Source organism: Vulpes vulpes, chromosome 3 (genome assembly GCF_048418805.1).
Source record: "Vulpes vulpes isolate BD-2025 chromosome 3, VulVul3, whole genome shotgun sequence".
NCBI lineage: Eukaryota > Metazoa > Chordata > Mammalia > Carnivora > Canidae > Vulpes > Vulpes vulpes.
This window is the reverse complement of record NC_132782.1, coordinates 95,935,290-95,961,502: the sequence shown is the minus strand read 5'-3', so window position 1 is coordinate 95,961,502 and position 26,213 is coordinate 95,935,290. Positions and strand designations below refer to the sequence as shown.

General features: G+C 45.1%; 1 protein-coding gene across 10 annotated transcripts in view; it reads right to left on the bottom strand.

Moving 5' to 3' along the window:
• The window catches only part of LOC112908305 (rho GTPase-activating protein 17), a 101,799-nt gene that overhangs the window by 64,263 nt on the left and 11,323 nt on the right, over window positions 1–26,213 (bottom strand). Inside the window, exons 1-2 of one of the 10 annotated variants that reach the window (XM_072751327.1) lie at window positions 6,147–6,310; window positions 5,351–5,513 (exon numbers count right to left, since the gene is read on the bottom strand). The exons of the other annotated variants lie outside the window; for them this stretch is intronic. The gene's annotated coding sequence lies outside the window, so the exon portion shown is untranslated. Of the gene's footprint in view, window positions 1–5,350; window positions 5,514–6,146; window positions 6,311–26,213 lie in introns of those variants that run through there. 10 annotated transcript variants of the gene reach the window in all.

Here is a 26,213-nt window from a genome sequence, read left to right as displayed (position 1 = left end):
AGTCTCACGCAGCCCCCTTTCTAGCCCAGGAGAAGATGGAAACGCTCCAGATCTGAAGCAGTTAGATGCACCAAAGACAGACAGAGATGCTTAAACCAGGACACAGGGTCAAAGGAGAATCTCCAACCGGCCTGACAATTTTCAACTCTAATCATGGACTAACTTCTGGAGAAGTTTCTGCCATGGCTACACTCAAAGGCCCAACACCACGGCTGTGAATGGCATCTTGTTTCCCAGGATGCTGACTATGGCATTCAGGCCACACACAGCTGCATGATGCAGGTATTCTGGGAGCCATGGCAACAAGTGCTCCAGTTCACACCTTCAGTGCATGCTGCGATCTTCCAAGCACTGGACTTGACTGACCCTATCCCAGCCAGAGAGTTCCATAGGGCCAGAGACCAAGTCTATCTTGTCCATCAGTCCCCTGCTACAGCATCTGTCTTCAACCTGCCTGCTACACAGCAGGTGCTTCATAAATGTACAATGAATGAATTAATGAAAAAGTAAATGGCTGTCCCAACAATACAGAAGGAGTTGAAAATAAGATCTTTCTAGATTTCAAAAGAGCTGGCAAGAAAAAAATTCAACAGCAATAGGCAGAAAATGAGAAGTGCCTTCCACAGTAAAATCCATAATGACCAAATTAAAATGATAGTGCCTTCCAAAATTAATATTTTTTCATTAAAAAAATACAGAAATCGAACTACCCATATTACCAGGGGTCAGCAAACTATGGCCTACAGGTGTAGTCCAGCTCACTGCCTATTTTGGTATGGGCAGCAAAGTAATAATAGATTTTACTTTATTTATTTTTTAGAATTTTATTTATTCAGGAGAGACACAGAAAGAGAGGCCGAGACATAGGCAGAGGGAGAAGCAGGCTCCCTGAAGGGGAGTACCATATGGTACTTGATCCCAGGACCCAAGGATCATGCCTCAACCACTGAGCCCCCTAGGTGCCCCTAGTGTTTACTTTAAAATGGTTTGAGGGGGATCCCTGGGTGGCTCAGCAGTTTCGCGCCTGCCTTTGGCTCTGGGTGCGATCCTGGAGTCCCGGGATCGAGTCCCGCATCGGGCTCCCGGCATGGAGCCTGCTTCTCCCTCTGCCTGTGTCTCTGCCTCTCTCTCTCTCTATGTCTATCATAAATAAATAAAAATAAATCTTTAAAAAAAATAAAATGGTTTGGGAAAAGATTCAAAAGTGGACTATATAATACGATGCACAAGAATTACATGAAATTCTGGTTCCATGTGCACAAATACAGTTTTATTGGAGCACAGCCAGGCGGATTAGTTTATGTATTATCAATGGGTTGCTCTCATGCCACAACAGCAGAGCTAAGTTGCTCCAACAGAGACCATACAGCCTGCAGAGCTCAAAATATTTACTATCTGGTTGTTTACCAACCAATGTGCCAACCTCGGGTCTACACCAGTGACTCTCACAGGGTGTGGTGCAAACCTCATGAGGAGGCTTTTGGGAGTCACTCAGGACTGGTATGCGAGGCTGATCTGGAGGTGTATTTTGTCTTCTTAGACATTCCACCTCGTGTCTGAGAAGCTGCTGCCAAAATGGATGGGGGTGGCTGACTCTGTTAATACAGTCCAAATGGGAGGCCCAACATTGGTGATGCCTGTGACAGGGAGAGATCAGAAAGTATCTCTCTCCTCCATCCACCCACCTCCCTCCAAACCGCTGAAATATTGTAACTATTATTTTCTTTCTGTTCCCTGCTCACAAACATATTTCCGGACTAGATTTAAATAAACAAAACTGCCTGTCTTAGGCGCCGTCTAACATTTTCTGGAAAGGCCAAATAATAAATATTTCAGGCTTATAGGCCACACCATTGCTCCTGCTATCACTGAGCTCTGTTGTTGTAACACAAAAGTTGCCACGGACAACATATAAATGAATGGACCTGGCTATGTTCCAATAAACTTGACTTACAGACATGGACAAGTGAATTATGTAACTTCTTTTTTTTAAGTGGGCTTCATGTCCAGCGTGGGGCCCAACAGGGGGCTTGAACTCGTGACCTTGAGATCAAGACCTGAGCTGAGATCAAGAATCAGATGGATGCTTAAGGGATTGAGCCGCCCAGGTGCTCCATGAATTCATATAATTTTCATATGTCACAAAATATTCTTCTTTAAAAAAATTTTTTTCAACCATTTAAAAGTGCAAAAAAATTTTTTTTCAACCATTTAAAAGTGCAACCATTTAAAAAACCCTTGTGAGCCGACTGGGGCTGGAGCTGGCCTGCAGGCTGTAGTTTGCTAACGCTGATCTGTGTACAAGGGAGGTGTAGCTTCCCACAAAGCTTCGATCCTTTCTAATCACTTCTAAATTCTCTTTACTTTGAAGGGGGATTTCTTTTTCTTTTTTAAAAGATTTTATTTATTTATTCATGAGAGACACAGAAGGAGAGGAGAGAGAGGCGGAGACACAGGCAGAGGGAGAAGCAGGGTCCCTGCAGGGAGCCCGACGTGGGACTCGATCCCGGGTCCCCAGGATGATGGCCCGGGCCGAAGGCGACATTAAACCGCGATGTCACTGGGGCTGCCCTGAACGGGGATTTCTGGGCTTTCCTGATTTGTTCTTTGGAAGGGAAGGGACACTAGTTTCTCGAGACTTCACCAGATTGCTCCTTTCAACCCTTGCAGCCATTCTGAGCCCTTGAGAGCGGCTGCTCGCCCTTCCCCACTCAATCCATCTCTGCCCAGGGACGGCAAACAAACGCAGGGCCCGAGAGCCAACGCTTACTTCAAACACCTGTGTCCTCGCATTGCCCCAAGATCACAGTAGTGATGGCTTTGGTCGACCAATACACATGAGAGATCATAATTCTGTGGGTTTTTTACTTAAATAATCACTTAAATATGTCAGCGAGAAAGAATGGGGCAGGGAGAGAAATTTTAATCAACTGCTTTGAAATTCTGGTTGCCTGCAAATATCTAGGTGCATGCTTGATAAGTAATATAAACTACGACCAATCAGTTGAGGAATCTCATTCTACAGGGCAACACCGCACACAGTCACTGCCTGCAGGAGATTTATATTTGCAGGGACATTACAGCGGCCAGACCCACAGCTAAGTGGTGTATTTTATCCTGCCGTGAACCAGATTTGGGGCAACGCTGTCATCTCCTGGTACAAGCACTTAGAAAATGCACTTGAGCCTCCGTGCTGAGTTTGGACACATTCATCTGACTTCACAGTGAGCCCAGGGACTGCTGGGTGAGTTTTTCCTGTTCCATCTCATTAGATTAGGTGCCTTCTTAAGTTTCTGGGGAGGGATCTGAAGGCTACTTAATTGGATTTTTAATGTAAAGGAACTCTCTGACACTTTAAAAATGAAACAATTTGTTACGCATTCCACAAAGGAGTTTGAAAAGTCTTATAAGAGGGTTTATGGAACTCTAAAGGGAAAGTATGGGCAAAGAAAAACAAAAGATCCCTGTGCATAGGCGCATCTGAGTGGCCCAGTGGTTGAGCATCTGCCTTTGGCTCAGAATGTGATCCTGGGGTCCTGAGATCGAGTCCCACATCAGGCTCCCCATCCGGAGCCTGCTTCTCCCTCTGCCTGTATTTGCCTCTCTCTGTGTGTCTCTCATAAATAAATAAATAAAATCTTAAAACAAAACAAAACAAGATCTCATGCATAACACTGAAAAGAAAAAGGATATTTACCAGAGGGAAAATGATCAAATAGAAAGTATTTTGGTAACAATGTGAGTGAAATACATCTAAAACTCCTACATTCTATGCCATAAATTATTTCTTCAAATGATGGCACTCTGGCCACATATTTACAGTTTTTCTGAGATAAGCAACATTTATTTTTTAATTGAAACAGCAATCACAAAACCCTTATCAATCTTAACTGAATCTCCACAATATTATTTGAATTCCAATCAACAACTAAGATGAACTGTTATATTTTAAAATCAACTGAATTGAGTTGTATTGTCTTCCTACACATGTAAGCTTATGCAGCAGCTTTTGTTTGGTCAGTTGGCTTTCTCCCCTCTGGCACATGAAATGGAATCTATTTGCTGTCTCTGCTGTAACCATGTGCTAAGTCTTAAAAAGCTCCACCAACAATTTCTGCTTATGGCAAAGTGGGAAGGAAGCTCCCTGCTACCAGCACACTTTGCAGGCTCCCTCTGGTGGTCCGGGGCGGGGTGCTGGGCGGGGGACACTTCCAGGCTGTTCGGGTCAAGTACACTGCCAGCTTGGACCTGGAGGAGCTGAGTTTGAGATTTCAAAGCGTATTTAAGCAGGCAGAAATCTGAGCAATTTGCAAAGTATCTCAGTGTGGACAATGCACGTGGAGCTAAATCTGGGGAGGAGCTAAGGGGGAGGAGATCCGGGAAGGGGGTCCAGTTTACTGGCCCAAGAACACAGAAGGCAAGGCGGAGCTGAAAAAGCCATATGCAAAAATGTGAGAACATTTTTGAGAACCCCAAAGGCAAAGCCACACAAATTCAAGGGCTCAGTTCTGACTCAGTGCTATGGCCACTGGCAGGGAGGTGCTCTGCATCCTAAGACAGGTTGTGCAAGGCCTCTTCCAAATGCTTCTAAGTCAGCACATTTGGACTTTCAAGAGCACGTTCCCATAAAAAGTAGGTTATAAATGATCATTAAGTTCTCAGGCCAAGCTCCATTTTGCTTATAGCTTATCTGAAGGACCCATTATCCTTACAACTTATCGGAAAGACAGCCCTAGTAGGCACCTATGGATCTTCTGAGCCACAGTGAATGTAGGGAACAGTCGTGTAAAAAAAAAAAAAAGAGAGAGAGAGAGAGAGATAACAGTGATTCTTAACCATGGCTACACTTTACAATCCGGGGGATTTAAAAATAAAACGGATGATTCCAGTTTTAGGAAAGGGCCAGAAAAAGCAAATCTAGGGGCATCTGGGTGGCTCTGTTGGTGAAGCATCTGCCTCAGGTCATGATCTCGGGGTCCAGGGATGGAACCCCATGCTGCGCTCCCTGCTCAGTGGGGAGTCTGCTTCTCCTTCTGCAACTGCTCCTCCCCTCTTGTGGTCTCTCTTCTCTCAAATAAATACATAATTAAATAAGGAAAGAAAGAAAGGAAAATCCATAGAGGCAGAAAGAGCTGGGTTAGCTGAGGTTGAGGCTGGGCATGAGGAGAGACCAGACAGCAGCACGAGTAGTCTTAATGGGGTGATTCAACTCTTGTCCAATCAGATGGTGGTGATGGTTACACAATGCTGTCAATTTACTAAAAAAAAGTAAATCATGGAGCTGTATACTTAAAATGGGTGAACTTTATGACATATAAAGCCCTCTCAATAGTTGTTTTAAAAATAATACCTGGGGGATCCCTGGGTGGCGCAGCGGTTCAGCGCCTGCCTTTGGCCCAGGGCGCGATCCTGGAGACCCGGGATCGAATCCCACGTCGGGCTCCCGGTGCACGGAGCCTGCTTCTCCCTCTGCCTGTGTTTCTGCCTCTCTCTCTCTCTCGCTCTCTGTGTGACTATCATAAAAAAAAAAAAAAAAAAAAAAAAAACCTGGACCCCAACCCAGAATGACTGAATCAGAGCCTCCTGCAGGGGGTGGGGGTGGGTGTAGTAGGGCCTGATATTTTGTTTGAAAGCTTCCCAGGCCATTCCAACGTGTGGCGACAGCTGAGAACCCCTGTGTAGGAAGGGTCAGGGTACCCAAGCTGGCAGGTGGTAACTACCAGAATATGACAGAGAGAGCCCCAGCAGTAAGCGGTTGGCAGTAGTGACAACAGGCAGAGGTGTCTCTATAGAACAGGCCACAGATGCACTCTTGCTGGGTCAAGATGGCCTAGTCCATGGTCTTATGTATATGACTCATAATTGAGTTGCCTCGCCTGCCTTCGTGGGCAGGGTAAGCTGAGTGATAAGCCAACAGACAGCAGATTCTAAGTCCCACTGTAGGCAAAGGACAAGGAGACTGAATATGGTAGGAGCTAAGTTAGGGCTCCAGGGTTGGGCAGACCTGATTCAGAATCCCAGCCTTGTTGCTTGGACGCCACCAACGTGAGGGTCCATGTCCTCCACGGTAAGATGGGAATTATGGTAATAATATTACCACCACGATGATTGTTTAGAAACACCATTTATCTCGGTTATCTCATTACCAGGGTCCCTGGCACACAGTCAGAGTTCGGGGAGTGTCAACTGTCCTGAGCATTACGAGGATCCACCAACACCTTCAGATAACTCCCAAGCTACATCTTATCTGGGAAAGACTTTTCGGCAGTGACCAGGCTGTTCTGGCTTCTCCCAGAAGTTGCGGTTGAATCTGGACCACGAGAGACAAAAAGCTGCGTCAACCCTTACAGCAGGAGTGGGGCAGCCTGTTCTGTTACAACAAAGGGTTGGTTGTGATAACACCGCGTGGGCTGGAGGCCACCAAAGAGAATCACAGGCACGTAATATACAGAAACTTAGAGGCTGAGTATGTGGCGAGTTAGCAAAAAGCCTTCATCAAAGGACCAACGTCTTAGTCCTCTGCACCTCACACCACTGAGGGCGTAAAAATGCCAGCCCTGGCGGTCCGCAGGTATGTATCCACAGAGGGCCAAAGAACCCTCTGGACAGAGGGCATCTTAGGATGGCCTTGCTCCAAGATATATAGATCTTTATTCATTCAGCCAGTATCCTGGAGCCCTCTCTAAATGTTGAAAACTGGAAAGGATCGAAGGAGAGAAATGAGCCGCAGTCCCCACCCTTGGGAGCTAATACAATGTAAACAACCATTTACCCGCTTCTGGGAGACAGCAATGTAAATAACTATTTACAGCACTTCTGGGAGCAGAGAGAAGCCAGGAAAGGCTTCACAGGGCAACAGCCTAAGCAGATCTCAGATAAGACAGGAGCACACCCACAGAGGATGGGAGAGGGAATGTGGTCAGGCTCCTGCACCTGGGCACCGAGTAAGGGCTGAAAAGAGCCATGAACTGGGAACTAGGGGGCCACGGGGAGCCATCGATGGATTCTCCACAGTGGAGTGGCATCGGATTTGAGGTTCAGAATGCAAATTCTAACAGCATAGTACAGGCTAGAGGTAAGACAACATCTGGAGGGCCTCCACAGTGATTCAGGGAATGACTAAGAACACAGACAGGAAGCCCTACCAGTCTGATCCTGGCCAATGCCACGCTGCTATTTTAACAGAAATGGTACGCCTGAATCACTGACTGTAAACCATCAACTTGAAAAGCACTTTAAAAAGTTCAAGAAAGGGGCGCCTGGGTGGCTCAGCTGCTTAAGCATCTGCCTTCGGCTCAGGTCATGATCTCAAGGGTCCTGAGATCATGCCAAGCAGGGAGACAGCTTCTCCTGCTGCTGCTCCCCTGCTTGTGCTCTCTCCCTCAAATACATTTTTTAAATATTTCAAAAATAAATAAATAAATATGTCAAGAAAAACCTATAAAACGTGGAGGTCTCTCTGACCAAGAAATAAATCAGACATAGAAACTAGAATTCATGGGCCATAAGCTAGGTAATCACCAGATCCCTAGTCCTAGATGAAGTTTACATTTGTACATTCCTCCTCCTCTACTTTTTTTTTTTTTAACGAAAGCACTTTTGCATATGTGGTAACATTTTCCTATATGACACGTACCCTTATGGGGCAATTTTTATCCTTATTTCCATGGGTGTGGAAATTGGGCAGACACCCATTAAAAAAAAATACATGTGAACCAAAGTCTGTGGACCCTAAGAAAGGAAGCAATTTTAAGGTCACTGACCAAAGTTGACCCTTAATTTATTTTCATGCTAGACTCTGGTCCTAGCTCCACCTCAAACTAACCATGGGCTCTAAAAATACAACCCTTGACCTTCCTGTACTTCACTTTATTTATATTTGTACCAACGATCTCACGCAATTTTTAAGAGACTACAATAAAGCAGAACATTTGAGAAAAAAGAGAATATTTACAACCTTCAGAACTGTGCTTTATGAATGTTGGGGTATAGCTCTATAAATAACAAGGAATGTCACATATTTTTAAAAGGCAAGCAATGCTGAATTTCAGATAATTGTGGATCCTCTAAGTTTCTACGAGGAATGCACATCATAGATGTAGCCCAGAAAGTTCCATGATTAGCGTGGTGCACAAAATAGAGGGGAAAAAAATGGAAAAATGAGGTGAGGCTGCTCTTAATGGATGATGGATGGATGATGGATAGATTCTGGGTGGAGAGCACCATAAATCTTCACTTACCCTTATATAAAGGTCAAAGAAAAGTGTTCCAACACCACAGCTTGATGGATGGAAGGATGCTGTTGATGACTCAAAATAGAATATTGATTTTTTTTAAATGAGGCTTTTTCTCAAAAGGATATTTGGAATAATGAAATGTTCACTGAGTGGAGCAATGCAGCCCACCATCACTGCATTCAACCACAGGTGGGTGCCATGCATGATTTGACACTAACCTTTTCATTTGGTTAGTCACTGAACAAATATTTGTTGGGTTCCCTTCCGTGAGCCATCATGAGTAAGAGACACGGCCCCTGCTCTGACAGGACTCAAGGGCTGTCAAGGAAAATAAGCAATTAAGACTCCAGTGCGATGAGTGCTCTGCCTGGGGAAGCACGGGGCCTCACAGAATACAGAGCTGTCATCACCACCATCAGGGCTAACGTTTCTTGAGCTCACACCTGGGCAATTTTGCTCCCAAGATCCTGGTTCTTAACTTCTGGGTTCCAGATACATGTATCACATGTATGAATGATCTCACTGAATCCTCAGGCTAACCATGTGATCGATGCTATTATCATGCCGTTTTCGGAGATGAGAAACCTATGCACAGAGAAGTTAATAAGATGCCAAAGGTTAGAGACCTTCGGAGGGCATCTGATACAAATCTAAGATACCAGACCAGGAAGGTTTTTGAGACGTAGTAAGTGAGTTGGAGTTGGAAGCTTGGATGTCAGATAGCAGAAGGGTATGCTAAGGCAGGGAGGACAGAGGTATGAGAGACAGCCTGGGAAGGATACACTCAAGGTGACACAGCTGTGGGGGAACGCTTGGCGCCACCTCAATCCCCTTAGGCTTGGGTGCATGGGGCTTGCTGAAGTTTGAGGGCCAAGCAGGGGGACTTCCAGGGCTCAAGGGCCTTACACAGAAGAGGAGGTAATGGTAGTCCACTACTGAAGGAGGAGATGCAACTGCTGAGACATCCCTCACTCTGGGGCCACCCAAGGCTCAGACAGGCAGAGCCTGCTAAAGAGCAATGGGGACAGGGATTGACAGGAGCCCTGCAGGACTTTGGGCCTTAAAAAGAATATCAGGCACTATGAGACACCGGGGTGGCTCTGCGGTTGAGCATCTGCCTCCAGCTCAGGGCATGATCCTGGGGTCCTGGAATCAAGTGCTGCACTGGGCTCTCTGCAGCGAGTCTGCTTCTCCCTCTGCCTAGGTCTCTGCCTCTCTCTGGGTCTCTCATGAATTAAAAAAAAAAAAAAAAAAAAGGAATATCAGGCACTGGTTCTCTACCAGAGGGAAGGCAAGAGAGCTGGGGAAATTCTCTTGATGTGGGCACACGAGTCCTACTAAGTGCGAAGGTAAGGCAGGAGAACTCAGATAAACAAGTCCTGCCCAAGGGGAAATTTAATCCCACCCTCAAATCAGTTGAAGTCTATGGTGAACTGAGTGTATCCAAAGCACCCACAAAGCCTAGACTCCTGCAACAACAGACTAAATGGACCGGAGTCCTCACACGATCGGCCCGGCAGAGGAAGCACAACACGCTCCGTTTCTACACACATTTGGCGTTCCGTCAAAAGTCACCAGAGGAGAAACACAGAAAATATGATGCATTATCAAGATACACTTTCAAGAGAACTAGGTCCAAAGACAGCCAAGATGTTGGAATTATTTTTGTTGTTGTTGTTGTTGGAAATATTTTTGCAGGGACTCTGATAAGTCCATGAAAGGATCTAGTCAAAAGGTGGACAGAATGAATGAGTACATGAGGGGTTTCATCAGAGATTTGGAAGTTGAAACAAACTATCAACACTAAATTAGAGTGGGAAAAAATTAGAACAAAGTACCCCAAATCAGTGGAACAATATTAGGCTATGATACCTGTAATAAGAGTGCCAGAGGGAAGAAAGAACATGGGGCAGAAGAAATATCGGATAACCCATGACTGAGAAGCTTCCAAATTTTTAAAATGAATTTATTTATCAGAAAGAGAGACTGTGTGCGTGTGCAGGTTCAGAGGGAAAGAGGAAAGAGAGAAGCCGACTCTGCACTGAGCATAGAGCCCAACGCAGGGCTCGATCCCATGACCCTGAGATCATGACCTGAGCCGAAATCAAGAGTTGGATGCTATACCAACTGAGCCAACCAAGCGCCCCTGAGGTTTCCAAATGTAATGAACTGTATCAATCACTGATCCAAATGAAAAGAACTCCAAGCAGGATGAACACAAAGAAAGACACACCTAAAAGATCAAGGTCAAACTGTGGAGAAAGAGAAAATCTTGAAAGCAGACAGAAAGAACAAAGAGCTCTCAAACAGGCAGGGGAGCAATGTAAATGATGGCTGACTCGTCACCAGAAATGTCATGACCAAAGGACAACAGAATGGCGTGACATCTTAAAGTGCTGAATGAAGAAAGTCAATCTACAATTGTACATCAAATGCAAACATTTCAAAGATAAAGGCAAAATAACAAGATTAAAAAAAAAAAAATCTCTAGGGCAGCCCTTGTGGCGAAGCCATTTAGCGCCGCCTTCAGCTCAGGGCGTGATCCTGGAGAACCGGGATCGAGTCCCATGTCGGGTTCCCTGCATGGAACTTGCTTTTCCCTCCTCCTGTGTCTCTGCCTCTCTCGCTCTCTCTCTCTGTCTCCATGAATAAATAATTTAAAATCTTTAAAAAAAAAAAAAGTAATCTCTATGCCCAGTGTGGGGCTCATACTCACAACCTTGAGATCAAAGGTCACCTGCTCTTCCAACTGAGCCAGCCAGGCGCCCCTAAAATAATGACAGTTTTCAGAGACAAAGACTAAGGAGATTCAATCTCCTGAAGACCTCACCACAGTACTGTCGTGGGGAGGGGAGGGAAGGGAGGTGGAGGAGGGAAGAATCTGGGTGTTCGACATCTATACCCGCCTAGTGTTGGGTGAGGAAATCTCTTCAGGAAGGTGGCAAGAGCTCTAACTTCCCATGCCAGTGCTGATTAGTCCTGGCCGGCTGCAGCCCCAGTCAAAGGAGGACTGCAGCCTGCGCCCGAGCTCCCCGAACAAAGGAGCACACAGGCTGACAATGATGACAGAGAGGTACCGGGGCGCTTGGGGGGGACGTCTGCCTTTGGCACAGGTCATGATCTCGGGTCTTGGGACCGAGCCCCAAATGGGGCTCCCTGCTCAGTGGGGAGTCTGCTTCTCCTTCTCCCTCTGCCTGCCATGCCTCCTGCTTGTGCTCTCTGTCAAATAAATGTATAAAATCCTTAAAAAAAAAGAAAGAAAGGAAAGAAAGAAAGAAAGAAAGAAAGAAAGAAAGAAAGAAAGAAAGAAGAAAGGAAGGAAGGAAGGAAGGAAGGAAGGAAGGAAGGAAGGAAGGAAGGAAGGAAGAAAGAAAGAAAGAAAGAAAGAAAGAAAGAAAGAAAGAAAGAAAGAAAGAATGAATCGTTCCAACTACAGATGTTTTCTTCCCCAGGCTGAGTATCATTCTTGATGTCACACTGGAAATTTCACTGTGCAGGCAGACTAGAGATTTTATCTACTTTCTAGTAAAGTGTTAGGAGAGTTGAACATAAAGAAGACTGTCAGTTTGCAGCTTGCAGCTTTTAACTTCTTATGCCTCTGACATCTTGGGGGATTAAGGAGCAGTTCTGGTTTCAAGTCCGCTAGGCAGTTTAGAGTTAACTATTTCTCAACCTTGGCACTTTCAACACTTTGGTCTAAATAATCCTCTCTTGTGGGAGGCTGTCCAGGGCACTGCAGAGTGTTAACAGCATCCCTGGGTCCTACCTGCGCAGAAGCCAGCAGCAACAAGCCCCCGTGTCCCCAGGGATGACAACAAAAAATGTCTGGAGATTTTGCCAAATTGAGAGGGGGGTGTGTGTGTCAGCCTGTTTCCAGTTAAGAACCATTCAGATCATCATCATCATCATCATCTGCAGCAGCAGCATCTTTATGGTTGCCAGAAAGGCAAAAAGATAGTCTTTCTGTGTGAAAGTCAACATAACTTAATTGCATTAATAGGACAGGAGGGGGGCAGCTCAAGTGGCTCAGGGTTTTAGCGCCGCTTTCGGCCCAGGGCATGATCCTGGGGACCCGGGATCAAGTCCCATGTCGGGCTCCCTACATGGAGCCAGCTTCTCCCTCGGCCTGTGTCTCTGCCTCTCTCTCTCTGTGTGTGTCTCTCATAAATAAAATCTTAAAAAAAAGGACAGGAGGTTTTCAGGAAGAGGAGGGATACTCCTCTGAGTCTGTAATGACCTAGTAAATGATTCTGCTTTGTTTTCTTAGTGCTATTCCTAAGGATGTACCTTGAGGGGAGCCCTATATCCTGAAAAATGAAAGAACACAGAAACTTACTTTACTTCTTTTCTAAAGACTGTTTCTCTTTTAGTCCCCTGACACTCTTTATGAATTGGTGACAGATTTTTTAATTTCCAAGAACTCTAGGTCTTTTTGTCAGAGCCTTCTTCTTCTTCTTCTTCTTCTTCTTCTTTTTTTTTCTTTTCAAATGGATGTAATAGTCTGAGGATTTTCTGACATCCTACTGTCCCACCTTGGACAACGAATGAACAAATAAAACAGCACCTGCTGTAGTCAGCTTCAGAGCTACTTCTTAATCAGTCATCTGGAACTTTTCCTGAATGGCCTTCGATACCACATTTTTTAATTCCCCAAATTAAAAAAAAAAGTCCCTTTCCTAACATTTCAATGAATTTTAAAGATTTACTTATTTGAGGGGCAAGAAAGGGGGCAGAGGGAGAGGGAGAGAGGGAATCTTAAGCAGACTCCCTGCTGAACATGGAGCCCACGGTAGGGCTCAATCCCATGACCCCAATATCATGACCTGAGCTGAAACCAAGAGTCTGTTGCTTAACTGACTGAGCCACCCAGACGCCCTCAGTGGATTTCAGTGAGAGAGAAGAAATATACACACGAGTTCAGTCAACTACCTTAAACTATCTCCTGTAGGGTCTTCAGTTTATGAGAGAATTTTCCTACCATGGATAATTTCAGGAACTACCAGTGGAGACAACAGGTCAACCTGTGGTGCTATAGCATGCTGTTATGACTATTGTGTAATAGCATATTATGCTATTATGATTGTGTTCCTAAGGATTCGTGAAATATTCCAAATCATGAAATCGATTCCTGCACCTCTTTTGCTACCCACAACTCTAAAAGAACAGAGAAATACTCATATAAAAGTGTGAATTCATAAGTGTGCTGGCTCCTTGTGAGGGGTGCAGTGGCAAAGACGGACAGTCTAGGGCACCTTTGCTGGTGGCCAAAGCCCTGGCCGCCACCTAAGAGCTGTGCTACTATGAGCAGGTTACCTAATGTCTCCGTGCACCCTATTTCCTCACCTGTAAAAATGGAAATATTAAGAACTTCACCTCATAGAATTGAGTGGACTGAAAGAAATTTTATACACAAAGTGCTAATTCCTTCCTCAAAACATGGTTTTTGTTTTGACATAAGTGGTTAAGAGCACAGACTCTGGAGACAGATATCCCAGTTTTGTGACCTCAGACAAGTTCCCAAATCTCTCTGTGCCTGTTTTCTTGCCTGCAAAAGGGGATAATACAGTACTGATTTGGCATTAAATGAGCTGCTAGTGCCCGGCACATAGTAAACATCCAAATAAATGTAAGCTATCAGTATGACAATTATTTTTTTTGGAAGGATCTTTCTGGCAACAGTGTGGAAGATGTGTGGAGGGGGAGGGAAGTCATACTGCCTGCAGGGAAATTGAGGAGCTGAGTATTAAGAGACCCAAGAGGGGGCCCATGTGGCTCAGTAGGTTAAGTGTCTGCCTTCAGCTCAGGTCATGATCCTGGGGTCCTGGGATCATGTCCTGCATTGGGCTCCCTGCTCAATGGGAGTCTGCTTCTCCCTCTACCCCTCCCCTCTGCTTGTGCTCTCTCTCTCAAATAAATAAATAAAAATAAATCTCAAGAGACTTGAGAACACAAGATCTATGTGAGAAAAAGGACGATCCAGCCTAAAGCAGGGGTTAAGGAGAGGAGGGGACAGAGAGTTATTACAAAGATACAAGACAGGACTTCATGACATGGCGTGGATGCGAAGGGAGAAGGAATCCCCTAGAATGATCATCAAGTTTCTATCTCGAGTGACCGGCTAGATAGCGAGGATCTGAGGGCGAGGTCAGCACGGTCAGCTCTGGAAATCCTGGATTTAAGGGGTCTGCTGAACGTGTGCTGGTGGAGGTATCCAGTGTGGTTTTGGGTCTGCGGGGCCGAAGCATGGGGAGCAGCGTCTGGAAGGAAAATTCAGAGCGAGGCACGGGCAGGAGCAGCAAACAGCACTCTGAGGGGAGCTGGCTCGGAACGCAGGTCTGCAGAGCTGCAGGCTCGGCCCAGAAAGCTGCTCAGGAACCCCGTGGGAGCGGCGCCGGACACAGCAGGGGACCGCACGCCGCCCAGGGAGGGCCAGGAAGAAGCCGTGCACCCTGAGGATGTGAAGCCAGGCAGAGGGGACAGGAATGCGGTTGGGAGGAGTCCACGGAGATCTGGAAGCTGTAAATGCTCGGGGCTCATGGGCAGGCCCCGGGGAGCAGTGACCACTCAGACTGGGCAGCTTGAGCCTATGGGACTGGGACGGGGCAGCAGCAGCCCGTTTTCTCTGGAAACCAGGACATTAGGCAGGTCATCCAAGGAGAGTGGGTGTGTCTGGGGCAGGGTGGAGTAGGTCTGAGAAAAGTAAAAGTCTGGCAAAAGCACTTAGGAAAACGGGATCGGACACGGGGCCAAGGGCAGGGAGGCGGTCTGCAAAGGCCAGCTGAGCTTGCAGGCCAGAACAACTTGGCTGCTCGGACCTGTGCGGCCAGACGGTCTTTGTGGACCATGCCCTGCATCCCAGGTACAGGCAGGAAGAAGCCCCAGATGATCAAGTCAGGCTGGCAGGCTCAAGGACAGGTGAAGGGAAAAGGCTGGTGCTGGAGGTGCTGGATGAGAGGTCAGAGGCCCTGCTGTGACTGAGTCTGGTCAGACAAGGAAGTGTGTGTGTGTGTGTGTGTGTGTGTGTGTGTGTGTGTGTGTGACACTCTTCAGGAGAGGGATCCATAAGGGTAAGAGACTAGAGGATACAGTGGATGGTGAAGGTTCTGATCTCAGAAGCAGTTCTTAAGATGCAATGGCGAATTTCTTTCTGGAAAAGAATGCCTGTTTATATCCCCACCTGGATAAGACTGGATACTCGGCCCTTTCTCAGCTCTCCCAAGACAGGAACGTATTACTGTTTTGAGCTTTGCCCATCTGGGAAGTAAAAAATGCTGTCCTGAAAGCTTTGGGCTTCTTCAATTAGCTGTAATTTTGAAATGAATCTCATACACTTACTGGTCATCTGTGAGCATCCTTTGCTCATTAGAGTGTACATCTTTAAACGGATTATTAAGGGAGCTTTGTACATTAAGGGTATTAACCTTCCCATGTGGCTGCTCTCAATTGTTTCCAACTAGTCATTTTATAAATTTAATTATGGTAATGACAGTTTAATTATTGCATGGCTTGGGGCAGCTGAGTGGCTCAGGTCATGATCTCAGGGTCCTGGGATCAAGTCTTGCATCGGGCTCCCTGCAGGGAGCCTGCTTCTCCCTCTGTCTTTGTTTCTGCCTTTCTGTTTCACGTGAATAAATGAATAAAATCTTAAAAAAAAAAAAAAAACTTGCGTGGCTAAATCTAAATCTATAGGTTACCTTTTATTACTCATTCTCTGTAGTCTATGTCAGAGCATGAAGAACTTTCCACCTCTTCCTCTATATTATAGTTTCATTTTTTACTTGAAATCCTTAATCTGTCTGGAATTTATTTTGGCCCCTGGTGGTGAGATGAAATCTAACTTGCCTACTTTTCCCAGGGCTAACCTGCTGTCTTGTACTGCTTCCTCACTGTCTTATGATGCCTCCTTACCTCATGCCAACTTCTCAAGCCTCCCAGGGCTGTCCCCACGTGGCTCGGGAGCCCTGTCTGAACAGTGTGGGAGCACAGCAGGGAGGCGCGGGTGGCCAATTGCAGGGAGAGCGCTGGTACAGTGCTGACCCAAGTCCAGCTCACTGTTTACTGTACTCCAGCTGCCCTAGAGCAGTTTTAGTTTTTAAAAGCCCTCATCTGGGATCCCTGGGTGGCTCAGTGGGAGAGCATCTGCCTTTGGCTCAGGGCATGATCCTGGATCCTGGGATCAAGTCCTGCATCAGGCTCCCTGCATGGAGCCTGCTTCTCCCTCTGCCTGTGTCTCTGCTTCTGTGTGTGTGTGTGTGTGTGTGTGTGTGTCTGTATGTGTGTCTCATGAATAAATAAAATCTTAGAAAATAAAATAAAAGCCCTCATCTGAAAGCTTTGAAAGCATTCTGGAATGAATTTACTGCCTAAAGAAGCCGATTATTCAGCGAAAGTACTTTAATGTGATTGCCAAATCTCATCAACGAGAATGCCACATTTTGGCTTTTCTGGGGAAGGCTCTCACACAGGTGTCAGGGTGTGTTTTGGAGGCGAACAAGACAGCACACACCAACATGTGAGGTGCACACCTGTAAGCTCCAGAGACCAGTTCACAGCATGGGAGCATGGCTACGCATCTCTCCAGGAGCTAGCCGGATTCTTTAATCCTGGGGTTCTTGGCTCTGGGCTTGAAGAGGTCTGTGAAGTCTGTGAAATCATGTGCAAATGTGTGTGTGTGTGTGTGTGTGTGTGTGTGTGTGTATGATTTTTTTTCTCAGGGAGAAGAGTGTTAGAACCTCCATCTAAATCTTTTTTTTTTTTTTTTTTTTTTTTAATTTATGATAGTCACACAAAGAGAGAGAGAGAGAGACGCAGAGACATAGGCAGAGGGAGAAGCAGGCTCCATGCACCGGGAGCCCGACGTGGGACTCGATCCCGGCTCTCCAGGATCGCGCCCTGGGCCAAAGGCAGGCGCTAAACCGCTGCGCCACCCAGGGTTCCCCCTCCATCTAAATCTATGGGTAGGGCAGCCCCGGTGGCGCAGCGGTTTAGTGCCGCCTGCAGCCTAGGGCATGATCCTGGAGACCTTGGATCGAGTTCCACGTCAGGCTCTCTGCATGGTGCCTCCTTCTCCCTCTGCCTGTGTCTCTGCCTCTCTCTCTGTGTGTCTCTATGAATAAGTAAATAAAAAATCTTAAAAAGATAAAAATAAAAATAAATCTATGGGTAGCAAGGTCTCTATTCCTAAAGACTGCTCTAAGAGTCAAAGGCTGCAATGAAGTCCATGGCCCTGTGACCTGCCCCCAACTTCTTTATAAGTTATTATTAACATATGGCTACGTCTGTTCCATTTCAAATTCTTCAGCTCCTTCCTCAGTCTAAGTGCATCGCGACTGTTTTCTCTGTATGTCTGGACTACTGCAAATTCAGTATTTTGCCTTTAAGTCACACCGCTGCCAATCCTTTTTTTTTTTTTTTTAAAGATTATATTCATTGGAGCGCCTGGGTGGCTCAGTGGTTAGGCATCCACCTTTGGCTCAGGTCGTGATCCCGGGGTCCTGGGATCGAGTCCCGCATCGGGCTCCCTGCATGAAGCCTGCTTCTCCCTCTGCCTGTGTCTCTGCCTCTCTCTGTGTGTCTCTCATGAATAAATGAATAAAACCTTAAAAAAAGATTTTATTTATTTATTTGACAGAGAGAACACAAGCAAGGGGGTGGCAGAGGGAGAGGGAGAAGCAGACTCCCCGCTGAGCAGGGAGCCCAACACAGCTCCATCCCAGGACCCCGGGGTCACGACCTGAGCAGAAGGCAGACACTTAACGAACTGCACCCCCCCCCCCGCCCCCGTGCCTGCCAATCTTATGACAAAGCCACAGAATAAAGGCTCAAACATCAGACGTACTAAAAGGTGTGTGGCTCCAAAAAGACACAAAAAGTGATTGTAGATTTCCATCAGGAACCACTGAGATTAGGACATTTGCATTTACATAAGACTCCACCAGTCCTTGTTACATTTTTGGAATGCCTAATAGGGGTGAGATCACATGACCTTTATATGCTATTGCTGCAAACAATTATACAGTTACACATTATTTTGGAGTCTAACCCATAAATCAGAGATGAAAGAGAAATCACTGAAATAAATAATAGGAAAAGAAGAAATAAAAACATGATGGATGATATTACATACATAGAGATTCAAAGAAGTAACAAAGTTACCAGCTGCAACTAGGTCAGTAAAGTAATGAAATATACATACAAACAGGAACATCACTCATGTTTACCAACTAAACTAATTAGGCACGATTTCCAACTACAACAAAATACTTAGGAAGCACATAAAATCTTTGTGTATAGAAAGAGATATGCCATGCTCGTGTTGAAAAGACATCAACTTTCCCCGTGGTGTAGTTCACAGATATGCTAGACTATAAATACCTGGGATTTATTTTTGTATCCTCAGGATCAACCCTATAGCAGGTACCCATAAATATTATGTGGATGAATGAGCTCTAGACCAATCAAAATCATAAGTGAATTTTTCTAGGAGCTAGTCATAAAGAGATACCAAAATTCATTTCTATACAGAAATAGAAGAGACTAAGTACAGAAAGAAAAGCTGGGGCTCCTGGGTGGCTCAGTCGATGTAGTGTCTGCCTTCGGCTCAGGTCATGGTCTCAGGGTCCTGTGATCAAGCCTCGAGTTGGGCTCCCTGCTCAGCGGGGAGTCTGCTTCTGCTTCTCCCTCTCCCTCTCTCTCTGCTGCTTCCCCTGCTTGTGCTCTCTCTCTCTCTTTGTCAAATAATAAAATCTTTAAAAAAAGAGAAAGAAAGAAAGAAAGAAAGAAAGAAAGAAAGAAAGAAAGAAAGAAAGAAAGAAAGAAGAAAAGCTGAAGGAGACCAGCTCTGCCAGATTTAAGACATGTTACATGTTGACAGTTATTATTAGCACTGTGTGGTCTCAGTTAGTACAAACACATATACCCAAGCCAAGTGTCAATGAAAAGAAAGCCAACAAAAAGTCAAAGCAGGTGTGAGAATTATATGTTTAAAAAAAGAGAAGCATCTGAAATGAAAGGAAGTGAGGAATCACTGTGTGACCTATTTCAGTAGATGGCATTCAGCCATAACCTGAATCACCTTAACCTTTCCTTTTCTCCTTTCTTCACCCCAAATGTCATGGTGCTGAAGAGGTTTTAGGACTGACTGAATGGTCAGTCCTCACACCATGGTCCTACTCCCCCCTAGCCTGTGGTAATGGTTTCCTATCTTTTACTCTCCCCTCCTCCTTCCTTAACAGCCCCAAGTCAGTGCCACTACAATGATCCTCATAGAACACTAATGTGGCTTTTTCAACCTTCTGCACAAATAGGCTCCCCAAATTCTACTGTGGTGGTCCTCAAACCATGATCCCCCAAAATAGACATTTGAGCATTTCCACAGAGGAGAACCAATGCCAATCAATGCTGCCTGTCTCTAAAAGTTGGTGTCCACAAAGATGCCCACGTGTTTTTTAGTCCCACCAATCCTGGGGCTGTTAGGGGGATGTTACATATCTTGGCTTGTCCAAGAATACAAAAGCAACTGAAAAGGTTGTAAGAGAGGATGAACAAGAATGATGAAAATTAAAGAAACTAAAAGTTACCCTGTGAGGGATACCTGGGTGGCTCAGCAGTTGAGCGTCTGCCTTTGGCTCAGGGTGTGATGGGGGATCGAGTCCCACATCAGGCTCCCTGCAGGGAGCCTGCTTCTCCCTCTGCATATGTCTCTGTCTCTCATGAGTAAATAAAATCGTAAAAAAAAAAAAAAAAAAAAAAAAAAAAAAAGTTACACTGTGAGAAATGATACCTCCCTAGATTTTCAGTGTATGACAAAATGGTCTATTTTTTTTTTAAAGACTCCTTGATTGAATGATAGACTTGAAAGAGAGAGTGCAAGCAATTGGGAGGAAGGAAAGGGCAAATCTCAAGCCAACTCACTGCTCAGCATGGAGTCCGAACTGGGGCTCAATCTCAAGATCTGAGATCATGACTGGAGCTGAAACCAAGAGTCAGATGCTTAACCAACTCAGCCACCCAGAACTGTCTATTTTGGGGAAAGATGGCCATCAGTTTTTATTAGGCAAAGGAAATAAGAGTATGCTGCTTGCAAAGCTTTTTAGAGCTTTGTAAAGGACAACTTACTCTATCTGTTGGATGGAAATGCATCCAGAAGCCTATGAATTTAAATATCACAGTCGCTTTGGACTTAAGTACATATGGATCTACAAACAGCCATTAGTTCAGTATCTAATTTGAAAATAAGAGCTGGGCAGAGTTTTCCTACTGTTAGCAATCAGATACAGTTGTCTTTTTCCAATTTATAGACAAAAAACACTAAGTTAAAGCATAAAACTGTCAGTGGGTTAGGTTTCCCGAGAATTTTTCTTCCCTCTGGGAGTTCTCGATCCCCAGTCATCTCTACCTGCCATCAAGATTGCTCAAGTGTCACGTGTCAGAGAAAGCTTTGCTGAACCCCAAGCACATTGCCGAGAATGCAAGCCAGCATCCATGCTCCATCTATCCTAGCACCCACTGTATCTAGTGAAGTAGAAACACTCTGGTACACATGGGCATGGGTTCAAGTGGCCAGTCCAGCCCGTGCATCTGAAAGTATCCAGTGACCACATGAAACCCACGCTGGTAGACTTAGAAATGTTCACACTGACAGGCCACAGGTAGGTGGTCATTTGTTACAAGAATTTCTGTGCAGTCCTGGACATTTAATATTTAAACTTTTATATTCATTTAAGTACCTATTTGCTTAGTCTGCCATTTATGACTTAAATTCTTTAGGAGGCATATATTTGGCTAACCCATTTAGAAAGGATAGAAGACATGCTAATGAAACATTTAAGGAGAGATCAAGTAGACTACCAGACCAAAGTATCTCTGATAAGGAAGTCACCTAAAAGGAACTGTGGGAAGGGACAGTCAGAGAGAAATATCTTGGGACTAATCAAAAGGAAGCAGCCTATGCAAATAATTAATAAGCCGTAATTAACAGGAAATAGCAAGACATTAGAGACAAGTCTTACAGTCTGGAGAGCTTAAAATGAACTTAATATTGTTCTCACATCATTGGCTGTACATAGGCTATACCTATTCAAAAGCAGTGTTTTCTACAAATCACAGGGTTGGGTTTTCAACAGAATCTGCTTCATCTTCTGAAACTTGTTTCAAACCTGTACGGAGTCACAAACGTGTTCCCTCAAGGTTCTCCATTGCATTCACTATGTAATGCACCTGAGGATAAGAATGTAATAGTTTGGGGAACCTGGGTGGCTCAGCAGGTTAGCGCCTGCCTTCGGCCCAGGGCATGACCCTGGGGTCCTGGGATCGAGTCCCACACAGGGCTCCCTGCATGGAGCCTGCTTCTCCCTCTGCCTGTGTCTCTGCCTCTCTCTCTCTCTGTGTCTCTCATGAATAAATAAATAAAATCTTAAAAAAAAAGAATGTAATTGTTTATATTGCAATATATGAATAAATCAAGATATGGCATTAATATTTTGATTAACACCCAAGCAAGACCTGCTAGAATAGGTACAACTGGTTATATTTGAATTATCTGCTCATAGGTCTGTCTCCTGACTCAAGCTCCTAGGAATCAGATATCTTTTTAACCCCAGCATCTGACAGGTTCTCAGTGTACATTTGTTGAACTGATCTGGTAGCTTAACACTGAAATTGACAACTAAACATTAATTCCACGGCAATTAAATGAACAAATGACACATACAGAAAACTCATAAAGAAATACAAATATATTTCATTCATTTCAACCTTAGTGGGAAAAATTAAAATACGTAGTACATTTTTTTACAAGGTAGTGTCTAACGCAACTAGCATAATGGTGAAGTATGAGGTCCATCACCCTGTGCAAAATGACATGAGTTCCAGTGGACATTATTTGCTGCATTATAAAGGACAGCGCTATCATGTAGAAGACAATTTAGCAATCCTGAGTCCGCATAAATATTAATCTCCTACAAATGTCATGATTCTGGACTCCAGAGAATTCATCAGAAGAAAATAATTTAGAGAAGAAGGGCTGTGATCATTAAAATTGTGACTAACTGTGCCAAACCAGAGTGGAGTCCTAGATGTCCCACAAAAGGGATAACATCCAGCTCAAGCTAGCTAAGTCAGTTGGAAGACAATTTTGAGTTCAGGTTTTAAAAAAAAAAGACAAGCAAGAACTAATCAAGCTTGAACTAAGGCCATCATGAGGCAGACACCAAGTCAAAGATACTCTAGAGGCAGTACTGCCAGACCATGGGGAGAACCTGGATATAAAGAGAACAGATGAGAAAGACAGCAACGAGGACAGAGTAGGTGTGGTGTGGCATTCCATGCGCCAGGGCAGCTGTCTGCAAAGGGCCAGACAGTAAGTAGCATGGGCTCTGCGGGCCAAAGGGTCAAGGTTAACTGCTCAGCTCTACTGCTGCATTATGTGGCTGTGTTCCACTAAACATTTTTCATGAAACAGGCAGTGGGCAGGATTTGGCCTACAGAATGAGGAATACAGAGAAAGAAAGCCAATTTGAGGATATAGTTCGTGAGCTGAATGTTTGTAGGACATTTAAGTAGAGAAGTTCAAGATGGAGATCAATCTAGGAAGGAAGAGATGCCAGGGCTAAAGACATAAAATTGAAAGTCATTGGCCGTGAGGTGGTAGGTATGGGGCAGAGGGCACCCAAGTGAACAGTCTAAGAAGACAGGAGAGGAGCGCTACGTCCCCATCCAAAAACAAGGGCAGCTGTGCAATGGCACTTCAGATCACTAGGGCCCTGGAAAGGTACGAACATCATAGACAACCCCCCCCCCTTAACTCAAGCTTTTTAAAAAGAGGCCTCTATTTTAACACAGAGACAAAGCAGATAGGACTGTAATAATATTTTTAAATTGTTTTAAAGATTTTCTTTATTAGAGAGAGAGCAAGCAAGCATGAGCAGGGGGAGGGGCAGAAGGAAAGGGAAAAAGAGAAACTCTACCAGACTCCCTGCTGAGTGTGGAGCTTGACTGGGGCTTGATCTCACGACCCCGAGATCACAACCTGAGCCAAAATCAAGAGTCAGATGAGTAACCAACTGAACCACCCAGGCAACCCTGGAGTATAATAACATTTTAAAATAGATTTATACTTGATTAATTACCATGCTGTCTACCTACGCTGGAGAAATGGAAATAGAATTCTAGATGCCAAATTTCTATAGTCTGACAAGAATGCATGGTGCACACACTAATTCTGGGACCCTACACCCAAATGTCAAGTCCCTCAGGCAGGGGGACGGGAGGAGGGTCTGCCACAGACATACTGGAAACTACTACCACAGAGATAATTTCGGATTAGAAGAACATGCTGCCTTCCAAGTAAAACCGATGCCACATGACCACATCTGTTTAGGGTTCATTTTTGTTTCAGTGAACAATGGGCTTTCGCTGACCTATAAACACTCTGATATTCTAGGATTTCACAATATGCGAAGTGTATAACAAGGCCACGGAAGATCAGAGACAGAAGTTGTGAGAATAACACATCTCTTTCCTCCTCTGCTCCATGCAGAGGCCGGATGGGATCCACTCAGATCCAGGCAAATGAAGCACAGCCGCCTCCCCTTTCTCAGAAATACTGCTCAGAGCTCCCCTAGAAAAGACAGAATAAATCAGTGTGTGGAACAGGTGAGGGATGTAGGATGTCACTGCTGATAAAACCATATGGCTTATGATGTTAACTACAGAGAGACTGTCTCACGGAAGAGAGGCTGATTCACCGTGGCACCCGAGGACTGCCCTGGGATGCACACACAGAGATGCACTGGACTCCCCGTGAGCATTCACGTTGCCCCTAACAGAAGGGGCTACCTTGGGGGGCAGGGAGTCTTCTGCTCCTGCGGGAGGTCATTAGATTTCTGTGATCAGGGAGGGGTCTGCAAGGACTGTAACACAGTAAAACAAGCCACTAGGGAGTCAGACAAAATGGATGGTTGACGCCCCATCCAAAGGGGGCAGCAGCTGCTCAACAACTACTTCTTGTATGAGGGGGCAATGCCAGACATTGCTAGGTCTTCTGAGATTGTAGAAGCAGCTGCAAATCCAGGTTTTCATGTGAAAACTCCTAATTTTTCAATATGGGCCAATTTGGTTGTAATAAATATATACGTAAGAAACTGCCAGAACAGAATACATCTATGCCCTGCAAGCAAATAGTGCAGATCTTTGATTTTGATCATTCACAGAGCCAGAGTCTAAGAGGACTAGACCAGGGTTTCCCAACCTCAACACTCTTGACATTTGGGACCAGATGATTCTGTGTAGTGAGGCTGTCCTGTAGGATGGTCAATGGCATTCCTGGCCTCTATCACCAGATGCCCGTATCACCCCACCCCCCAACCAAGTTGTAACAAACAAAAATGTCACCAGTCATTGCTCCATGCCCCCCAGGTGACGATCCCCAGTAGGAGCCGCTGGACTAGAGCAACATCCAACTCTCAGCTTCCAGGAGTTTAGGAAAGCGTCACACATAACTCAGACACAGGGTCTCTCGAGTAAGAGCTGCCCTCATAAGTACAGACTTACAGCTGCTTTGGAATCAGAGATCTGGTTTCTAGTTAATGACAGCTCTCTCATTAACTAGCTTGATGACCTCTTGTGAGTCCTCCCTTCCTCATTATTAAACCAGGAATAAATAATATCACCTCTGGGACTTGCTGTTGAGAAGGCAGTGAGATAATTTACACAAAGCTTCTAGCCCAGCAGCTCAACAAGCACCAAAGGCATTTAATAAACATTAACCCTTCCCTGGTGAAAAGGCAGGCAGCCCAGCTTCTGTCGTCAGACACACTTGGGATCCAGAGTTAGAGGCCCTGGCCCCAAGGCCTGCCTCAGCCACTTGGTAGCTGGGCAAGTGTGGGAAGCCACTCTTCCTTCTTTATAAACTAGAAATGATAAGCAACCAGCAGGTGAAAACCAAGCCAGGGGCTTTGGTACATCGCTTGGTAAGCTAAACCACCACCAGATAAGTGCTGATGATTATTACTATCAGATCTTTGGAAGAGTTCTGAAAAGGAAAGAACATGCTCTTTAACAAATCCAAGAACTGATAATGCGGTAACATCAGGGTAAGGTACAGGAGAAAAAAAAAGAAAACTAGTAACAGGAATCCTTAACCTCCCCGATCCTTTTACGTATACAACCGCCAACTGGTGACCCACACACCAAATCTAGCCTCACACAGTATCATGGTGGTTGTTTAATTTGCATTAAAGGCCACCTGATATTCATTAAAATCCAGATGTTAGGCCTTTCTTGAAAACTCCAAAAGTGGTCCCATAGTCCCACATGCCCCTTTGGTGAGACAAGTGCTGATGGGGGTCCCCTGTGGCCCTCATCTGTTCTAAGTCACTCTAATTTTACTAGCTTGGAGTTTGTAACCTTGATTTATCTAAAGGTTACTGTATGGAAAACATTTGGACCTGAAGGGAGTACTTCAATCTTGGCACAGACCAACACCCAAGGAGACACTCCCTTCCAGAGTCTCACCTAGGTAATAAACTAGCCTACTTAGTCTCTGATTCTTTTTCTTCTTGACACTTCTACCTCATAATTAAATGTTCCTTGAGTTTCTCATGCTGGTATATACCTTCCTCCACTCAGCGATCACCCTCCCCCAAACCACCAACCACCTAAATCCATCCAGTGGCTTATCTGCAACAGGGATTGCTTTTCTTTTTAGAACAGGACTACAAACCTCTTTCTTTTTAGAAGAGAACTACAGGGATCCCTGGGTGGCACAGTGCTTTGGTGCCTGCCTTTGGCCCAGGGCGCGATCCTGGAGACCCGGGATCGAATCCCATGTCAGGCTCCCGGTGCATGGAGCCTGCTTCTCTCTCTGCCTGTGTCTCTGCCTCTCTCTCTGTGTGTGTGTGTGTGTGTGTGTGTGACTATCATAAATAAATAAAAATTAAAAAAAAAAAGAGAGAACTACAAAAGACATGTCGTGAT